Source organism: Equus przewalskii, chromosome 5 (genome assembly GCF_037783145.1).
Source record: "Equus przewalskii isolate Varuska chromosome 5, EquPr2, whole genome shotgun sequence".
In the NCBI taxonomy this organism is placed as follows: domain Eukaryota; kingdom Metazoa; phylum Chordata; class Mammalia; order Perissodactyla; family Equidae; genus Equus; species Equus przewalskii.
In genome coordinates, this window is record NC_091835.1 from 45,799,234 (window position 1) to 45,815,794 (window position 16,561).

Genomic DNA, 16,561 nt, shown 5'->3' on the forward strand with positions numbered 1-16,561 from the left:
AGAAACATCACTATTGAGTATGATATTAGTTGTAGGTTTTTCACAGATGACCTTTATAAAGTTGAAGAAATTCTTTTCTTTCCTAGTTTATTGATAGTTTTTATCATGAATGAGTGTAGGATTTTGTCAAATGCTTTTTCTGGATCTCATATAATAGAGAAAAGTTATTATGAATGTAGAAACGGTTCAGTATACAAGAGATATTTAACTGGTAGAGAACTTGAAAAATGTATGAAATGCCTTTGAAAATGACTATTCCAGATTAATAATTAGAAATAAAATTAATAACATTGAATTACTGTATATGTATCTATGCCCATTTGATATTAGTCTAAAATAATAGTTTGAAAAGAGCAGGAAAATAGCCCAAATTTGTGTTTGAATATTATAAAGTAGTGAGAACATCACATTTATTGGTCATAGGATGGTAATACTCTAACTTATCAAGAACAGACAATATGACAGATATATATATATATATATATATGTATACACATATAAGGAGATAGAAAATACTCATTGTTATAAAAAGGAAGAAAATTCAAACATAAAACATGGCCAAGAGGCAAGAGGCCTTGATCCTCTTGGAAGATGGCACAGAAATATCTTTCTAAACATTATGAATGCCCGCACACACATACACATCTCTAAGTACAATATAAAGTCAAAGAACTAAAGGCAAATTAGAATATAAAAGTCCTGAAAATATGTGAATCATTTGAACAGAAATATTGAAAATAAAAAGTGAAAATATTGCATACACAAAGTGGAAACAAAGAAAAAGTATAAGCAGAAATAGTTATTACTTTACATCTAAAAGCCATCGTTCCCAGATGACTTGGAAGACAAGGTAAAAACGGAATATGCAAGGAGAGGAATGAGCCAAGATGTGTGCCTTGGACTGTGTTTTATTTATCCTGGCTCCAGGCATTTATGGGGTATCTTTACACTTTGGGCCTCAGGGAGCAGGCATGGAGAGTCCAGGGAAGGGGCACTAGAGGCTCAAACGTTTCCAGGCAGAGATACATCATGAAAACTGCCTGGTCTCTGGCTAGATTATGTGCTTCCTGCCAGGGATAAGATGCTGTGGAAAGACTTAGCGAAGCTGAACTCTCTGCTTTCAATTCAGCAACCACTGAGGCAGCAGATACTGTTAGCTATGATACCGGCTGTAGAACTGGACAGAACTGAGTACTAGTGTTATATACTTAAATGAATATGTGACTTCAAATGAGTTAAAGGATCCTTTGTTAAGTCTCAGAGATTTTTTTCAACTATAAAATATAAAGTAGTTTTAAAAGTTATCGGTATATTCAGAAAAGAAAGAGAAAATCCTGGCAATGCAGATAACTTCTCGAAATCAAAGCTATTCATTTGCATGATTTGTTTAGCCATAATTCTAAGTTTCCAGCCCTATCAGAGAAGGTGGAAAAATTTTTTTATCGTTCATATTACATTTATATTTGTATCCAGACTTCTGGGGTTACTTAACATTGAAACTAAAAGGCAGTCATTTATTAATAAATAATGTCATTTTCATCTCCAATTATTCCAGCAATGATCAGAATCATCCTTATTTCGTTAGTCACTGATTCTAAATTGTCCCCTCACCTCATTGAGGCACATATTTACAGCATGATGATTTAAAAAAATTCAGATTATGTTTAAAAACCTGTGAAATATAACCATATTATTTCATTTTCGTTGTATTCATCTGTATGGTTATGGTTTTATAACAAGTAATACTGGATTTCTATGTATGGATAGTGACACATATTTTCACTTCTAAATAAATATAGTGGCATAACTCTGAATATATGTAAAGAAAAAATGAGTGAAAAAAGGTACATGTTGTAATAGAGGTGGTGACAGATATGGCAAAATTTTCAAAGATGATACACCAAATGACCTAAGTTTGGGAAGCAATGTCTTTGTATAAGAAAAAATGAAAGTTGAGAGTGGGCTTAAAAATTAATAAAAAATAGATAACATTAAATAATGTTGAGAGAAACACAGGATAAAAATAAATTGATCTGAGTCTTAAAACTAGTGTAGGTTCAAGAATAGGAGAAAGATATAAGCTAACACACACACACAGATACTCACACTACTAAATGGAAGCATATGGATGTTTAATTAACAATATAACTTGGATATTTTTCCATATCCAAACATATAAAACCATTTCTTTGTTTTCTCTCTTTAGACCTCAAGTGCAGATAATTGAGTTAGTCACATTCTTCAGTTGATAGCATAATATCTTCATCAGTTTGTCAAGACTTTTGCATTTTTAAATATTTTCCCTCTATCTTCAGTTTTCACAGAATCACTACCACTCCCCAAGTAACACTTACTCTAATATATTTTAAATATATTCCTGAATATGTATATAGTCATATGAAATAAATAGCTTTGTGTCTTGTATGTGTATATGCTTGTTTAACTTACAAAAATTATATTTGTTGTAGATCTCATGGTGCTTTGTTTTTTTCACTCAATACTGAATTTTGAAATTAACTGCTGCATCTAAATGTTTAGTAGTATTTCCTTTTTTCTCAAAACATTGAAACATGGTTAAGGTCTTTGCACAAAGTCAGATTCTCCTCATATCTCAGTTTAAAGTCAGTTCTACCTTAAAAATTCTAGAAGTCAAGTCAGGTTTTTAAGGATTTATTTTTATTTTTTTATTGAGGTAACATTGATTTATAACTTTATATAAATTTCAGGTGTACTTCATTATATTTCTATTTCTGTGAAGACTACATCGTGTTCACTACCCAAAGTCTATTTGCCATGGGTCATCGTACACATATGCCCTTTTACCCCTTTCATCCTCTCACCTCCCCAGTTCCCTCTGTTAACCACCAAACTATTCTTTGTGTCTATGTGTTTGTTTGTTGTTGTTTATCTTCCACATATGAGTGAACTCACACCGTATTTGGCTTTCTCCGTCTGACTTATGTCATTATTTAGTAGATTGTCTCAACGCCATTTATCTAATTAACTATGGATTGCCCTGAAAATTATGAACTTTAAAATTATTGTTTTGATACACATTTGATCCAAACATTTGCCTGTTTTACCTAGCCAGGTAACACATGAATGAATTTCTTTAATATGTCAGTTTCTATGTAATTTACCAAAGAAAATTATATTTCTTAATTAAATACTTTTGATATCTACTTAGAAGACTTCTGGTGCAAGTGGAGAAACATTTATGAGAGTCTATCTCCATGTGCTATTTTTTTTCTTTGAAGTCAATTAGTTTATAGAAACCACAGTGTCTTAATGCAAATTTCATTTGTATTAAGTAGAAATAGTTAATGCACACAATTTAAAACTGTGTTTTAAAATAATTAAAGTGATAATATATAGACCAGTGTAGACAGTACACTTTAATTTTTCTTATAATTAGTCTCCTCTCTTCATTTGTACACACTTATTGTGTACTACTTATTTGAAAATTTACCATAGAGAGTCTGTTTGCATTTTACAGTACAACATAAACTGAATTTTTATTAGCATTACTGTTTCGTATAAGCAAATTATTAACTGAGTTATTAAGATACTATATCTTTTGTTTTCTTAATAAGTCTCTGGCTCTGGAGTCTAGACTTGGAGGTATAGGTCACAAACTTTAGCCTGTTGCAGTTTGGTCTATTGAATTGATGGTTCCTTATCAAATGTTCAAACTGGGGAAACCACTCAACATCTCTGTGCTAATTTTCCCATCTAGAAAATAGGTGAGGCAATAACATTATCTTCGGAGGACTGAAGAGAGGTTCTAATGCCACCCAATACAGTATAGGCACAGAAAACTAATAATAAGCATTGTTAAAATTGTGGAGAATATATGGACATGTACCTACAAATGTGCAAATACTATGCTTATTATTATTTTTTATCATTGTATACTGAATGGGAGAGAATATCATCAATGGAAGACTAAAACTTTCTCAGTTTTAGTTTTACCTCACTCACATCTAAAAATTCTGCATTCATCTAATTCCTACCTTCCTGTTAGAACTTTTAACCATGTAGAATTTTTAATCTTAAAGCATATATATAGAAAACTTTCAATTATTTTTAAATCATAAGCTATTTGTCTAATCATTACACAAACTAAAGTTTTATATTAATCAGAGTCAAATTATGAGATTAAGAAAAATTGTAACTTGAAATTATCCCGGATAGAGAAATACTAATTTTCCAAATATTGCAATTATAATTATAACCAATGCCTTATCATTGGAACTCATATTTTCTTTAATATTTTATCCTTTATCTGTAAACTGGACATTAGTCTGATAAGACTACTATTCCAGATTTAACAGGTATGAAATTTGTAAAGAAGTAGGATATGTCAAAGAACAAATTGCACTAATTTGTGTCCACAACATCATGTGGACCAGACATAAAACCCCACAACCTCTGCTGTTTTTGCTACATGCAAGAGGCTGTGACCATATGTATAATTATGTAGGATTGCCACAGAAACATTCCCTAACATCAACATGAATGACAGTCTGCAACACTTATGTCAGAGCTGTCATTACCTGAAAGAGGTCTTTTACTCATCAGAACTTGGTAGCTACATATAACAGGAGTTTCTAAGCAGAGATTTTCATATCTGTTAAAATTACTTAAAAATTTTTAACAAAATTTCTAATAAATGTACTTAATTGACCACTGTTATCTAACCTCAGGTCTAAGACTCAAATGAGTCAAACATTCGTATCAGAATTGACCAGAAATTCAAAACGTATTTATATTCTCTCTCTCTTTTTTAATGGGTCATAGGTTCTACTTCTGGTAATGGTGGTCAACCTGTTCCACACCAACCCTCCCACTGAAAATAATAAAATTTACAAATTTATATATATTCATATATAGACAGAGAGATCACAAGTGTATGTGCATATACGTATATGTGTATGTGTATATATGTCCAAAACTTACACATATATATCTGAAGGCATCAGAGAGCTAACTGGGTGCCAACAACTTACAGGCACAGAAAAGGCAAAAGGCAGATATAAAATTCTAGAAATAAGGGAAGCCCAGTAAGGAAAGCCAGACATTGGAACCACCTTTTCTATAATGACTTTTGCTGATTTCAAAATTGTAGTTGAGAGATTGAGAAGCTTTTGACAGTTTCATGGGGCTAGAGGTACAGAAATTGGAGTCCAAGATTCACCAAGGAGTGAGGCTTGGTAAATTCCATGGTCTTTAGAATGGGACCCTGAGGGCAACTTTATAAGTTGAAGGTTAACAGCATATGGATTTGACTTCACAAGGACTGAAGCCAATTTTTAAATCAGTTCAATATCTGGCTAGATGAAGGTGATATGCTCCCAACTTGACCTCCTGCCAAAATCAAAAGCTGATTTCCTGTGAAGGAAGATAGTATAATCCAGAGCTTTACATGGTTCCTTTGCATTTTCGTTCTCAACAGCCACTATTCAATAAAAAAATATAGCCGAGTATACAAAAGATAAGAGTAAGACAAACAATAGCTCAAAAGACTAAAATTATTAAAGATCTAGTTAAATAACAATTATTATTGTGTTCAAGATAAAGAAGTTTTGTAGACAATTCAAAACAGTAAAAATATAGAAATTCTATGAAAAATACAATAATTGAAATTCAGAACTCAATGAATGGGTTTAGTAGCCATTAGAGGCAACTCAGGAGAAAATTGCTGATGAGAATGAAATGTTCAGATTGAAGCATGAAGGGAGAAGAGAGTGTACAATACAAAAAAGAGCACAAAAGATATATCACATGTTATGAAGAGATCTAAAATTGTATGTAGCATATGTCTTAGTAAGAAAGAGAGAAAATAGAAGAAATAGTTAAAGAGATAAAGGGCACAATTTTTCAAAACGATAAAATATATCAAGCACAGATTCAAGAAACTCTAAGAAGCTGAAGAAGACTACATGAAGACGTATCACACAAACTGACATTTTAAAAATGACATAGAGTTGACTTTGAAAGCAGGCAAGGAAAAGGGAGCATATTGGCTGTATATTAGCAACAATAATGATAGCTGAGTTCTCAAAAGAAACAATGAAAACCAAAGAACACCACAATTTTATCTGAAAAATGCTGGGAAAAAATCGTCGATATAAAATTTTGTACCCAGTAAAAATATTCTTCAAAATGAAGGCAGAAATAAATGTATTTCCAGAGAAATAAATGTATTATTTGGGGCCTTTTTTCCCTATCCTGTCTAAAATTGGCTGGATATTAGTAACTAAAGATCAAAACCAGTACACATGTTTGTGCCAAAGAATATAAAAATAGATATTCCCTGGATAATTGAAATAACAAATGCTCTAGCTTTCATCGTTGATGCATCATCACAGAATGGTGCAAGGGGACAAATGCCATGGTTGAGTCTCCCTTGTTTAAGCCTTTGTTTGATTCAGCATTAAATATTTTCCCTCACTACCCGGTTAGGGCCTGACTGTTTGAGATTAGAACCCCATTAGTAAAGAGGCACTTGTTGGTTTCTTTTTCAGTTCTCCACATTGAACATCTTTTGATAACCCCACCATACACTGCTTTGCTATCTAGTTTGGAATATTTGAAGGGTCAGAGAAAAAAAAAATGGAGAAGTGGTAAGGACAAAGGAAAAGCTCTTTTACTTGGATGGTGTCCTGTGAGCTGCATCTATTTCTGCGAAGCTGGTAGAAGTTTAAATCTAGCTCGCCCTTTCCAAGGGTTCTTCCATAGATTCTCTGAGATTCTGTGGTACTTTCCCCTACAGATCCCTTCTGCAAGACAGCTAAGAATTCCTTTCTCATCCCCTACAATTTCTCTTCCAGTTTCTTCTAGGTCTTTCTACCCTCTAGGTAGTCCAAGGTTATTCTAAGTCAGTGCTCCCTCTCATGTGGCCCACATCTGGTGCGTGGGAACACTTGCATCCTCATTCCAACTAATTCAGAGACTGCAGTCCTATGCTACCATAGTGGCAGTCTCCTGACTCTACCATCATAAGAGTTAATTTCTTGTTCTATATTTCTCAGACAGGAGTCAGACCTTAGTCTACTATGTGTTCCAAATGTGGGGTAGGATAGTTCCTGGAAGCGTCACATCCCATCAGCCTGGGTGAAGGTTTTATCACAGACCGCCTTTCTTAAAAGATATGCTCCTCACAAAACTATTCTATTTTCTCTTTTCTCTGACCCCCTTTCTAGTCCTTAGTATGGCTGAAGGCTTTAGGAGTTCTGAAATTTCCTCTGAAAATTGGTATATGTGTATTTCTTTCCTACTAGGTTTGGAACTTAACTATGATGTTTTTGTGCCTATCGATTTTGATATCCCATTTTAATTGGTTCTTTCTATACATTTTTTGAGTGGTTGGATGAATAATTATATTAATTTTATGCAAGGATTTCTAAACACTTGCTTTCTAGATTAAATATAGATAATTTAGTATATTTAAATTCTGACACCATGCAATGTAATCAATGTAACTAAATTTAAGTCTGGAAGACGCTCATTTTAAGGCTCAAAAGGGGAGAGTTATGACTTTTAATTTCACTTACATACAAAATAAATACTATTCCCATTTCTGAATAAGAGTCAAGAAGTAATGAAAAAAGCTAGAAAGAAAAATAGAATTCCAGGTTATCAGTGATCATGGAAACTTTGTCAGAGAATATATACTTGAGAGACAAAGGAAAAGGAGTTTGGCAAAGTTGGATAGTCCAGATGTATATCTTAACCTGTGAGGCTTACCAAAAGTAAGGCTATTTTGAACATTGTCTATCACTATAGTCAAGTAATTGTGACATAATCTCTCCAGTAAAGAGCAGCTTTGAGTACGGTAAACCTATTTTACACATCAGTGCGTTAAAGAGCATACCTCTATAAAATATGATTGTCATGGTTGTCATCATATTAGTGAAAAAAAGTGGAGAAAACCATAAAGGAAAGTTTACTGAGCATATCACAAGAGGTAGGGGAAGGGGAAAACCTTTCATACAACTGAAGGCGTATCCTAGAGCTACATATTCAGGCCTTACCTTGTGGTCATTTCATGAACATGCCTTGCACAATTCTGTTTACATCAACTAATTTTGAAGGAAACAAATCAACCTCACAAAAAGTCCTTGCAAGTCTGAAATGTATTTACTGACATTCATAACTATAAGGGAGCTCTGTAATCTTGGGATTCCTGAGTGGCTGATAAAATAATTATTTATACATTTACTGCTGCTCTTTATACCTAGAAATTGAATGACACTACAGTACATATTCAATGAAGTCTGTACTTTTAGAATATGATTCTATTTTCTTCTGAATATCCTACTCCCAACCCACCGTTTCTCTGAAGGAATGAGAAGCATATGAAACATTTGAATTAAGATTTCCTTGCAATTTTTAGGTCTTATGCATTGTCTTCAATGTGTATTATGAATTTATTTCAAATGGGTAAGGATACTTTGCATAATGAAGCAAAGCTTTTAAACAGGATGGTTTTGTATATAAGGCATTATTCTATTTTTTAAAAGCTTAGCTCTGTCTTAGTTACACAAAATGCAAGATTTAGAAGCATGTAAACCAATAAGAGTTATTCACTCTAAGCTGTAAGGGTAACTTACTATGGGCACTGGAGGTTGAGATGGGATATTGTATTTGCATATATACAGTATATGGAAAACTATTCTACCATTTTATGGTGCAGCAATCATATTTAGTTTAATGTCTTTTAAAGTCCCATAAAGTGATATTAGGAAATTTTGCTATTTGAATGGTGAGCAATCAAAGCTGTGGTGTTAACTCATCATAACACTACTAGTTTGACTCTTCAGGCTTCATTAAATTGAGGATATAAATATGCCAGATCAACCAAATGAAATTAGAATGCTTCTATTTCTGAGTTTAGAGTAGGCTGAATGAGCTTGGTACCTTTTTTATATTTGTGGTTAGGTACTGCACTTGCCTACCTCGTGATTACATGGCCATTTCAACAAGAATCAAGATCAACATATATCAGTAGTTCTCAACTTTATACCCTGACTCTCTTGAGGATCCTGTAAAATAGGCATGCCCCAAATCATTTCCTTCACCAATTTACTCATATTTTTTCTCATGTGTACCTAACACAAGTCCAAAATGTGTTTTGTGGCTATTCTAAGTAACAGCTTTTCAAAGCTAAACTATGACAGCACTGTCAGGAAATTTTGAAACAACCTGGGAATAATAATAGGTGAAATAGACCAACTCTTGTCTTCTATATTTTGCCAAGTGAATATTTGGAGTTTGGAAGTTCTGACTCTGCCACCTCTCTTGGAATTTTCTAATTGGTCCTCAAAATGTGGAATAGCGATGTACAACGAAGTTAAATATACCTAAATCATTTAGACATAGAGAACAGAAACAAAGCGAATTGTCTTTTATCATTTCGATGGGTTTAAAAAATACTTTAAATATTGGGGAGAATGGGTAATATTTCTACTGTATTCTGGGATCAATACATAATTTTCATTTGACTTTTATCTGTCTATCCATGACCAGGGAAAACAAAAGTCATTTTGAAATTAAATTTTTCCTTATTTTTTAAAAACTTCTCTCTATATCGTAAATTGAGTTTTTTGTCTTATTTTGTCCTAATAAAGAAGTCTCTCAGAGGCAACCACATAACTTACACATGACCCCTACATATTTAAAACTAATGGCATTAGGACTCTTCCTGCTTGTCATAGGCATCTGTGGAATAATTTGAAGGATAGAGCTGAACATGAAAGGCAAATCCTTATTCATTGCTGAGAATCTGGAATAGATCCTGAACCCAAAATTGGAACCTGCACACCATTAAAAAAAATAGCTAACATAAATGCTACTAAGCTTATAATTGTGATATTATATAATGTCTCATGGTAACATTCATTACTATATCTTTATTGCAAATACGTACTTGTTCAATTTTAAATTAGAAAACATATTTTGGTAATCTAGTTTAGAAATCTAACCAATATTTGTAAAATTATTCTATGAAAAAGTATATTCTGAGTTCTAAATAATAAGTTTATAAATGCCCATTTGAAAGATAATTCAGTTATAGATTGGTGATCTGCTGGAACCCATTTAACAAATGGGCATTGCAATCCTGATTGATCTAACTAAATTGTTTGTACACTCTTAAAATATTTCCAATCATCTATTAACCCACTGGCAAGCTGCATGCAAAGGATATTGACCAATACCACTGAATAATAGCTCTTTAGTAGATCTCGTTCTGTATTTCTAATTCCCTGCAAATATGTTGGGTTTGCTTCAAAGTAGCTATAATTATAAATATAAAATAGACACCAAATGAGAAAAAAATGCCAAACGATTGTTTTTGTAGAAAAGGAACAGTAATTAAAAGTTATAAATAAAAATATAGATTAGTTTAACTCACTCAAAAATTTTAATGATTCCTGGATTATTTTAAGTTGCAATCTAAATTTCTCAGAATCCAAAGTTTATTTTCAGCTTGTATGATTCAGATTAGGACTAACTATCTAATTGCCACTCCATTTTTTTAAACTAAAATTTATTTCAAAAAATGATTCAAAGTTATATGCAATTATTGAGAAGTAAAAATAGACAATTATACTACTGTAATTTAATATCAGGTTGGACTTTTTACCAGATTATTTCTTTTATAGTTAAGTATAACTAAGGAGTATCACCACCTCTTTCTTCAGTGTATATGAAATTCAAAACCACATATTGGTAGAAAATATATTTCATCCTTATTTGCTTACTAGGAACATTGTTAGAAGATTCTTTTCACAGCTCAGATCCATTATGTCCTGGAACGTCAATTGAAAGTTGTTTGCTTGGTTTCCAGTAGAGAGTTAGTTATTGTGTATCTGTCTGCACTATTCTCATTGTGAGTGACAATCATAGACTATTCTGCTGAATACCACCCCTGTCATTGTTGGCGTTTGCTACTTGACAATTTTGTCTTTTTTCACCTTACTCTTTACAAGTGGATAGAAAAATCGAGTAATTCATCGGAAGAAATACAAAGTTAACTCAGCTTTCAAAACCCTGCCTGCTGTCATTTTCTATAGTTAAGATTTTTACCTGAAGCATTGAATGTCTCACCCTGACATCAGACTGCAGTAATTAATCATTAAATAGTGATTGAGGCAGTGGACCCCAGAAAATATCCCATACACTACCATATGCTGGAGCCAGCTGCAAGCTAGGACTTAGAGAGAAGCAGCACAGAGGAGAACAGTGCCTGACAGTTCCCTGCTGTGAAGTCCAAGTACAGTGTGCTTCGAACTAAGGGCCAAAAACAGAACGCTTGCTTGTGCTGACCTTCATTCCCTGACACTGTTTAAAAGATAAAATGTCAGTGTTAATGTACTGGAAGTTTAAACATTTAATCACATTTTAATGAGTACACCAGCATTTTTCGCACTTTAACATTTATTTTTCTTAGTTCCTTTTTCCTTGACAACAACAAATTACTTAAGCAATATAGATTTGTTCTCAAAAAAAAAGGAAATTTAAAGTTGACTACTCACTAGAAAACCAAATAAAACAAATCTAGTATATTTATTTATTTTTTTAATTAAGGAATAACTAGAGGGTGACATGGATGTTGCCTTCAAGTATATAAAGGGGTATTGTGTAGAAAAGGAAGTAAATCTGTTGCCTGTTTCTCATGAATGCAAGTTATTAAAGGATACATGTGAAATTAAAGTAGAATGTACTAATAATTAGAACTTTCTAATAATGCCACAGCCTCTATCATGAGGCAATGAACTTGCCATCACATATGGGGACTCCCGTTTGATAGAAATGTAGTGAAGATGTAGTCAGAATCCCTTGAATGAATGGGATGGTAGATCACACGATCCTATCAAGAGTTTTAAATTCAAGTTTGCAAGTGATATTGACCACCTACTATATACTTATCATTACACCAGGTGTTTTATTGATCTATTCAATTTTAAAATATACCCAAGTTAAAAAATGTCAAATGTTCTTCCTTATTGAGTATAGAGGATAATCTCGTTTGCAATAAGGATTTTATTTTATTTGTTTTTATTGTATTTGTTCTAAAATAAAAATCAAGTTTATTCTGCTTGCATTAGGTAAATTTTATATATTGTCTTTATTTGTATAACACGCACATTTAACTGACATTCGTGGATTTTGTTTTGAACACAATCCATCAGAGTTGACTGCCAAATTTATACCTGGAGAAAGCTTTCTAATTAGGATTTTCGTTGTAACTTTGGATAATGCTAAAAAAAAAAACCACGTAGAAATATACATTTTAAACTAGGAAAGGCTACAAAAATGTGTCTGATTGAGGACTTCTGTCTTTAGGTATTATTATTTTTATCCCCATTGCATAAATGAAGCTACCTACATATCAGAATAAATAACAGTCCCCAAGGTAGTGGATAGAATGTTTGAGTATAGAGTTGAAATATTTGAACATGACGAATTTCTCGGACTTCAGTTTATGTGATTTTCCTGCCAACTATTTTAGCTTTTGTCATATAGAGGTCAAGCTTTGCTCTTCTAAGGTAAGAGTAGATGCATAAATCAGGGATAAGGACTTTTTATTTGCAAAAAAAAGGAAAGATTTTTAATATGTTAAATTATAAAATGTTTCTAGGTTTACTGCTTTTTGTTTCTAGAAATTGTTGTTTGTTTCTTTATTTACTTGATACTGTACCAGAAATGCTAATAGACTGCAATGATATAAATTAATATATTTTACAACTCTATGACGTGAGCAGCAGTGTTTCCCCCATGAATGACATTGCTTAGCTTTAGCAGTATTTTTTATTAGTGTATGTTGTTGCATTTGGTGCATTACACTTGCATTTGGGTGCATAATTTCCTTCAAGCAAGAACTGCAGGATTTAGGTGAAGTGTATATTTGAGGTTATCTTTTGAGTTGTTGAAATTTGGTAGTTTTCCTTTCTGTGCAATGAGAATTCAATTTAAGAGATGCAATTTAAGAGGGAATGCAACGAGAATTCAATTTAAGGATGGGTCACAAATGGAAATTATCTGATAAGATGTGTACGCACAAGCTTTTTGCCAATTAAAGGTTCTAGTCATGATGACCTTTAATATATTAATATTTTTCCTTTTGCTTAAGGATTCAAATATGTTAATTCCTTGTGCAGAATTTTAGATCTCCACTCTGTTTGAGATACTAGCGCCCTGTGCCTCCTACTTCTGCTTTTTAAAATAACAGCTGCTTATTTGAAGACTGCAGTTAGTTTGGTAGTTACTGATGTCTGTTTTTAGTACGTAGTTTCTATGCCTTTCTCAGTGGGCAAGTGTCTCCAGTTTCCTTGTGATTTTCCTCCAAAATTCGACATTAGTGCCCAACACCAAAAAACAAAAAGGATAAAACAATATTTCTAAAGCCTTAGATTTCCTAGTGTATATTGCCTTTACATTTTTCTCAAATTGATACAGATTTATATTTCATTCTTATACATCTAACTTTAGGTTAACTTTTTGGTCCTAAAACCTTGAAATTATGAATATTTTTTAGACAGAGTATATTGAAAAACACGTCTTCTAAATTAATGGTAAGTACTAATCTATTGTTTTTATGAGAAATTAATGCTTCTGTCAAGATTAAGAGTAGTGAAATTATCTGATTTAAGAATTTTATCATTCTAAACAAAATTTCCTTGCAGTTAGAGTTGTCAGTAGCAACAATTCTTTTCTTAAAATTATTTTTATTTATTTGTAACTCACAGTTAAAAGTATTCATGACTATATAGTTAAAAAACAAGAAAACAAAAAAGAAAACCCTTAGAAGATCCTACTTTTAGAAAATTCAGTCTGAACAAAATTGGACAAATTTAGAGGATCATTTAGTGTTACAAATGAGGCAACATGGGAGGGAAAAAACACAAAGTTGGCATCTTGTTTCTGTGTCAGCTCCTTTGGTAAACTCTTGAAACAATTATAGAAAATGTACTTTTTACAAACATTGACTGTCACATATGGCCTAAAGTGGGCTTATACTACTAACGGGCACACAAATTCAAGCCTTTTGTGTGACACAAATCTAAATAAATACCAATAAAAATTTTTAAAAATTCAAATGGATTGAAATGAAGCTACTTGAGTGGTAACTGTACATCTATCTAACTTAATTTCATGTGAAAAACAGTTTCTTGGAAAACATTGTATGTCTTTCTCATTATAAATGTGAAGCAATCAAAATCACTTTTAATTAAAACTCTTTCTCAGTTCACTAAGGAATACTGAGAGAATGCCAAACTATATTAATGTACTCCATTATGACTTTGACTGTATTTTACAACTTGAAAAATTTTCATTTTTATGGTGCCATCAGCCTGCTACTTAATGGGAAATGTTTTATTGACATTTATGTTCTTTACCTAATGATGTGTATTTAAATGATGGCTGCCATCTTCATTAGAAGTGACTGTTGAAAGAGTAGTAAGAGAATAGGGAAACCTGGTCTCATATGAATTGTACAAACTGAGACTACAACCTTGAGCTAAATATTTTACCAATTTGGCTACAAAGTTTAATTAAAAATGCCATAGAGCTCCAACATTGTATGATTGTTTTATTGTGATTTATTATTTTTACCAATCCAGGAAATACATTTATAAGTATATAAACATATATATGTTCTATTAAAACTAAATGTACTAATTAATTATTTTAAACTACTTTTTTTATCCAAATCCCTTAATACTGTCAATGATCAGCAGAGAAATATCAGGCCTGGGAGAGTAGAAGTCATCTCAAAGATACAGTACACTAAGATGCTCAGTGTTGATGACCATATATCAGTAGAGGTCATCTGGACTTAATATGGATGCTCACAAAAATCCTGATCCTTCAAACAATTGGTTAATCGTAAGTTGATTTAATTTTTTTATTGCAGTAACATTGGATTATAACATTATATAGCTTTCAGATGTACATCATAATATATTTCAAATTCTGTGTATATTACATCATGTTCACCACCCAAAAACTAATTATAGTCCATCCTCTCACATGTGAGCCGAATCACTGCTTTTGTCCTCCCCTCTTGCCCTTCCCCCACTTCCCGTATGGTAACCACCAACCCAATCTCCATTGCTATGTGTTTGTTTGTTGTTGTTTTTATCTTTTACTTATGAGAGAGATCATACAGTATTTGAATTTCTACTTCTGACTTATTTTACTCAGCGTAATACCCTCAAGGACCATCCGTGTTGTCACAAATGGCCGGATTTCATGATTTCTTATGGCTGAGTAGTATTCCAGTCTGTATGTATACCAAATCTTCTTTATCCATTGTGCCTTCAGGGCACCTAGGTTGCTTCCAAGTCTTGGCTATTGTGTATAATACTGCTATGAACATAGGGGTGCAAGTATCTTTATGCCTTTGTGTTTTCAAGTTCTTTGGATAAATACCCAGCAGTGGGATAGATGGATCATATGGTAGATCCACTCCAACCAGCGGTGTATAAAGGTTCCCTGCTTTCCACATCCTCTCCAACACTTATTTCCTGTCTTGTTAATTATAGCCATTCTGACCAGAGTGAGGTGATACCTCATTGTAGTTTGGATTTGAATCTCACTGACAGCTAATAATGTTGAGCATCTTTTCATATGCCTGTTGGCCGTAAGTTTATCTTTGTTGGAGAAATCTCTGTTCATATCTTTTGCCCATTTCTCAATTGTCTTGTTAGTTTTTTTCTTATTGACCTGTATGAGATCTTTGCATATTTGGGATATTAACCCCTTATCTGATACATGGTTTGCAAATATCTTCTCCCAATGTTAGGTTGTCTTTTCGTTTTGTTCATGGTTTCCTTTGCTGTGCACAAGCTTTTTAGTTTGATGTAGTCCCATTTGTTCATTTTTTCTTTTGTTTCCCTTGCCCAGTCAGACGTGGTACTCGAAAATATACTGCTAAGACCGATGTCAAAGAGCATACTGCCTATGTTTTCTTCTAGAAGTTTCATGGTTTTGGGTCTTACATTCAAGTCATTAATCCATTTTGAGTTGATTTTTGTGCATGGTGTAAGGGAATGGTCTACTTTCCTTCTTTTGCATGTGGTTGTCCAGTTTTCCCAACACCATTTATTGAAGAGACTCTCCTTTCTCCATTGTATGCTCTTGGCTCCCTTGTCGAATATTTGCTGTCCATAAATGTGTGCATTTATTTCTGGGCTCTCAATTCTGTTCTACTGATCTGTGTGTCTGTTTTTGTGCCAGTATCATGCTGTTTTGGTTACTATGGCTTTGTATTATATTTTGAAATCAGGGAGTGTGATACCTCCAGCTTTGTTCTTTTTTCTCAGGAAGGCTTTGTCTATTCAGGGTCTTCTGTTGTTCCATATAAATTTCAGGATTCTTTGTTCTATTTCTGTGAAAAATGTTGTTGGAACTTTGATAGGGATTGCGTTGAATCCATAGATTGCTTTAGGAAGTATGGACATTTTAACGATGTTAATTCTTTCAATCCAAGATCACGGAATATCTTTCCATTTCTTTGTGTCTTCTTCGATTTCTTTCAACAATGTTTTAT